Below are 5,685 nucleotides of genomic sequence, written 5' to 3' on the forward strand. Positions count from 1 at the left end.
AGTGTGAATTTTTAATTTTCCACGTTTTTCAAGGTTTCTTGCCATATTCTGGTCCTTTAGAGTGAATTTTTAATTTTCAAGATTTTACAGTTTCTCAAAATATTCTGTGTCCTCCAGTGTGAATATTTAATTTTCTAGGTTTTACAGGTTTTCTTGCCATATTCTGGGTCCTTCAGTGTGAGATTTTAATTTTCCTCATTTTTCAGTTTTGCTCGCTATATCCGGGTCCTTGAGTGTGAATTTTTATTTTTCCACATTTTTCAGGTTTCTTCGTCATAATCTGGTTCTACAGTGTGATTTTTTTCATTTCCATGTTTTTCAGGTTTTCTCGCCATATTTGGGGTCCTTCAGTGTGAGTTTTTTAATTTCTAGTTTTTAAGGTTTTCTTGCCATATTCTGGGTACTACAGTGTGAATTTTAAATTTTCCACGTTTTTAAGTTATTTCGTCATATTCTGATTATTACAGTCTGATTTTCTCGTTTTTTTCCTTTTTCAGTGTTTCTCGCCATATTCAGGGTCCTATAGTGTGAATATTTAATTTTCAATGTTTTTCAGGTTTTCTCAGCATATTCTGGCTCCTGCAGTGTTATTTTCTCGTTTTCAACCTTTTTCAGGTTTTCTCACAATTCTGGGTCCTACATGTGATTTTCTCATTTTCCACCTTTTTCAGGTTATCTCGCCATAATCTAGGTCCTACAGTGTGAGTTTTTAATTTTCCTCGTTTTTTCAGGTTTTCTCGCCATATTCTGATTCCTTCAGTGTGAATTTTTAATTTTCCACGTTTTCCAGGTTTTTTCATCATATTCTGGGTCCTACAGTGTGATATTCTCGTTTCCAAGTTTTTCAGGATTTCTTGCCATATTCCAGGTCCTGCAGTGTGAATTTTTAATTTTCCACGTTTTTCAGTATTTCTCCCCATATTTTGGGTAATACAGTGTGAATTTTTAATTTTCCTCGTTTTTCAGGTTTTCTCGCCAAATTCCGGGTCCTTCAGTGTGAATTTTTAATTTTCCACGATTTTCAGGGATTCTCAGCATATTCTGGGTCCTGCAGTGTGATTTTCTCATTTTCCACCTTTTTCATGTTTTCTAGCCATATCCTCGTCCATCAGTGTGAGTTTATAGTTATCTACTTTTTTCAGGGTTGCTGGCCGTATTCTGGGTAATACAGTGTGAATTTTTATTGTCCAATTTTTTTCAAGGTTTCTCGCCATAATGTGGGTCTGACAGTGTGAATTTTTAATTTTCACGTTTTTCACGGTTTCTTGGCATATTTTGGGTCCTGAAGAGTGATTTTCTCATTTTCCACGTTTTTAAAGTTTTTTCGTAATTCTGGGTCCTACAGTGTGATTTTCTCATTTTCCACCTTTTTCAGGTTTTCTTGCCATATTCCGGGTCCTTCAGTGTGAGTTTTTAATTTTCTAATTCTTTCAGGGTTTCTTGCCATATTCTGGGTCCTACAGCGTGTATTTTTAATTTTCCACGTTTTTCAGGGTTACTCGGCCTATTCTGGGTCCTACAGTGTGATTTTCTCATTTTTGACATTTTCAAGTTTTTTGTTTTGCAATTCTGGTCCTACAGTGTGATTTTCTCATTTTCCACCTTTTTCAGGTTTTCTCGCCATATTCCGGGTCCATCAGTGTGAGTTTATAGTTATCTACTTTTTTCAGGGTTGATTGCCATATTCTGGGTAATACAGTGAGAATTTTCATTGTCCAATTTTTTCATGGTTTCTCGCCATAATCTGGTTCCCCCAGCGTATATTTTTAATTTTCCACGTTTTCAGGGTTTCTCGGCATATTCTGGGTCCTACAGTGTGATTTTCTCATTTTTGATATTTTTCAAGTTTTTTGTTTTGCAATTCTGGTCCTACAGTGTGATTTTCTCATTTTCCACCTTTTTCAGGTTTTCTCGCCATATTCCGGGTCCTTCAGTGTGAGTTTTTAATTTTCTAATTCTTTCAGGGTTTCTTGCCATATTCTGGGTCCTACAGCGTGTATTTTTAATTTTCCACGTTTTTCAGGGTTACTCGGCCTATTCTGGGTCCTACAGTGTGATTTTCTCATTTTTGACATTTTTCAAGTTTTTTGTTTCGCAATTCTGGATCCTACAGTGTGATTTTCTCATTTTCCACCTTTTTCAGGTTTTCTTGCCATTTTCGGGGTACTTCAGTGTGAGTTTTTAATATTCTACTTTTTACAGGGTTAATCGCCATATTCTGTTTCCTACAGTGTGATTTTTAAATTTTCCACGTTTCTCTGGGTTTCTCGCCATATTCTGGTCCTACAGTGTGAATTTTTAATTTTAAACGTTTTTAAGTTTTTTTTCGTCATGTTCTGTGTCCTACACTGTGAAATGCTCATTATCCAACTTTTCAGGTTTTCTCAGCATATTCTGGGTCCTTCAGTGTGAATATTTAATTTTCCATGTTTTTCATGTTTTCTCGCCATATTCCGGGTCCTTCAGTTTGTGTTTTTAATTTTCCTCGTTTTTCAGGTTTTCTTGCCATATTCCCGGTCCTTCAGTGTGAATTTTTAATTTTCCTGGTTTTTCAGATTTTTTCGTCATATTCTTGGTCCTAGAGTGTGATTTTCTCATTTCCACGTTTTTCAGGATTTCTCCCCGTATTTGGGGTCCTTCAGTGTGAGTTTTTGATTTTCTACTTTTTCAGGGTTTCTCAATATATTCTGGTTCCTACAGCGTGTATTTTATTTTTCCACGTTTTTCAAGGGTTTCTCCGCATATTCTGGGTCCTACAGTGTGATTTTTTTTTTTATTTTCGACGGTTTTCAAGTTTTTTCGCAATTCTGGGTCCTACAGTGTGATTTGCTCATTTTCCACCTTTTTTCAGGTTTTCTCGCCATATTCGGGGTCCTTCAGTGTGAGTTTCTAATTTCCTAGTTTTTCAAGTTTTTTCGTAATTCTAGGACCTACAGTGTGGTTTTCTCATTTTCCACCTTTTTCAGGTTTTTTTCGCCATATTTGGGGTCCTTCAGTGTGAGCTTTTAATTTTCTACATTTTTCAGGGTTTTTCGCCATATTCTGGGTCCTTCAGTGTGAATTTTTAATGTTCCTTGTTTTTCTGGTTTTCTTGCCATATTCCAGGTCCTTCAGTGTGAATTTTTACTTTTCCACGTTTTTTAGTATTTCTTGCCATATTCTGGGAAATACAGTGTGAATTTTTAATTTTCATGTATTCAGTGTTTCTAGGCATATTCTGGGTCCTCCACTGTGATTTTCTCATTTTCGACGTTTTTCAAGTTTTTTCGTTAATCACTGTGATTTCTCATTTTCCACCTTTCAGGGTTCCTCGCCATATTTTGGGTCCTTCAGTGTGAGTTTTTAATTTTCTAATTTTTTCAGGTTTTCTTGCCATATTCTGGGTCCTATTGTGTATATTTTTAATTTTCCACGTTTTTCAGGGTTTCGTGGCATATTCTTGGTTCTACACTGTGATTATCTCATTTTCCACCTTTTTCAGGTTTTCTCTCCATATTCGGCGTCCTTCAGTGGGAGTTTTAAATTTTCTACTTTTTTCAGGGTTTCTCGCCATATTCTGGGTCCTACAGTGTGATTTTCTCATTTAGGACTTTTTACAAATTTTTTCGCAATTCTGGGTCCTACAGTGTGATTATTATCATTTTTAAACTTTTTCAGGTTTTCTCGCCATATTCGATATCCTTCAGTGTGAGGTTTTAATTTTCCTCGTTTTTCAGGTTTTCTCGACATATTCTGGGTCCTTCAGTGTGAATTTTTAATTTTCACGTTTTTCAGGGTTTCTCGACATATTCCGGGTCCTTCAGTGTGAATTTTTTATTTTCCACGTTTTTCAGGTTTTTTCGTTATATTCTGGGTCTTACAGTGTGATTTTCTCATTTCCATGTTTTTCAGGTTTTCTAGCCATATTCCACGTCCTTCAGTGTGAATTTTTAATTTTCCAGGTTTTTCAGTATTTCTTGCCATATTCTGGGTAATACAGTGTGATTTTCTCATTTTCCACTTTTTTCAGGTTTAATCGCAATATTTGGGGTCCTTCAGTGTGAGTTTTTAATTTTCCTCGTTTTTCAGGTTATCTCTACATATTCTGGGTCCTTCAGTGTGAATTTTTAATTTTCTACTTTTTTCAGGTTTTTTTGTCATATTCTGGGACCTACAGTGTGATTTTCTCATTTCCACGTTTTTCAGGTTTTCTTGCCATATTCCAGGTCCTTCAGTGTGAATTTTTAATTTTCACGTTTTTCAGTATTTCTTTCCATATTTTGCATAATACAGTTGTGAATTTTTAATTTTCCACTTTTTCATGGTTTCTCGCCATATTCTTTGTCCGACAGTGTGAATCGTTAATTTTCACGTTATTCAGGATTTCTAGGCATATTCTGTGTCCTGCAGCGTGCATTTTTAATTTTCCATGTTTTCAGGGTTTTTCGTCATATTCTGGGTCCTACAGTGTGATTTTTCTCAATTACGATATTTTTCAGGTTTTTCCCAATTCTGGGTTCTACAGAGTGATTTTCTCATTTTCCACCTTTTTCAGGATTTCTCGCCATATTAGGGGTCCTTCAGTGTGAGTTTGTAATTTTCTACTTTCTTCAGGGTTTCTAGCCATATTCTGGGTCCTACAGCGTGTATTTTTAATTTTCCACGTTTTTCAGTATTTCTCGCCATATTCTGTGTCCAACAGTGTGAATTTTTAATTTTCACGTTTTTTTACAAATTTTTTCGCAATTCTGGGTCCTACAGTGTGATTATTATCATTTTTAAACTTTTTCAGGTTTTCTCGCCATATTTGATATCCTTCAGTGTGAGGTTTTAATTTTCCTCGTTTTTCAGGTTTTCTCGACATATTCTGGGTCCTTCAGTGTGAATTTTTAATTTTCACGTTTTTCAGGGTTTCTCGACATATTCCGGGTCCTTCAGTGTGAATTTTTTATTTTCCACGTTTTTCAGGTTTTTTCGTTATATTCTGGGTCTTACAGTGTGATTTTCTCATTTCCATGTTTTTCAGGTTTTCTAGCCATATTCCACGTCCTTCAGTGTGAATTTTTAATTTTCCAGGTTTTTCAGTATTTCTTGCCATATTCTGGGTAATACAGTGTGATTTTCTCATTTTCCACTTTTTTCAGGTTTAATCGCAATATTTGGGGTCCTTCAGTGTGAGTTTTTAATTTTGTACTTTTTCAGGGTTTCTGGCCATATTCTGGGTCCTATAGTGTGTGTTTTTAATTTTCCACGTTTTTCATGGTTTCTCGGCATATTCTGGGTCCTACAGTGTGATTTTCTCATTTTCGATATTTTTCATGTTTTTTCCCAATTCTGGGTCCTACAGTGTGATTATTCTCATTTTCCACCTTTCAGGTTTTCTCGCCATATTCGGGGTCTTTCAGTGTGAATTTTTAATTTTCTACTTTTTTCAGGTTATCTCGCCATATTCTGGGTCCTTCAGTGTGAGTTTTTATTTTTTCTGGTTTTGTAGCCATATTCCGGGTCCTTCAGTGTGAATTTTTAATTTTCCATGTTTTTCAGGTGTTTTCATCATATTCTGGGTCCTACAGTGTGATTTTCTCATTTCCAAGTTTTTCAGGTTTTTGTGCCATATTCCAGGTCCTTCAGTGTAAATTTTTAATTTTCCACATTTTTCAGTGTTTCTCCCCATATTCTGGGTAACACAGTGTGAATTTTTAATTT

Source organism: Mus caroli, unplaced genomic scaffold (genome assembly GCF_978045245.1).
Source record: "Mus caroli unplaced genomic scaffold, Mus_caroli_1 scaffold_136, whole genome shotgun sequence".
NCBI classification, from domain to species: Eukaryota; Metazoa; Chordata; class Mammalia; order Rodentia; family Muridae; genus Mus; species Mus caroli.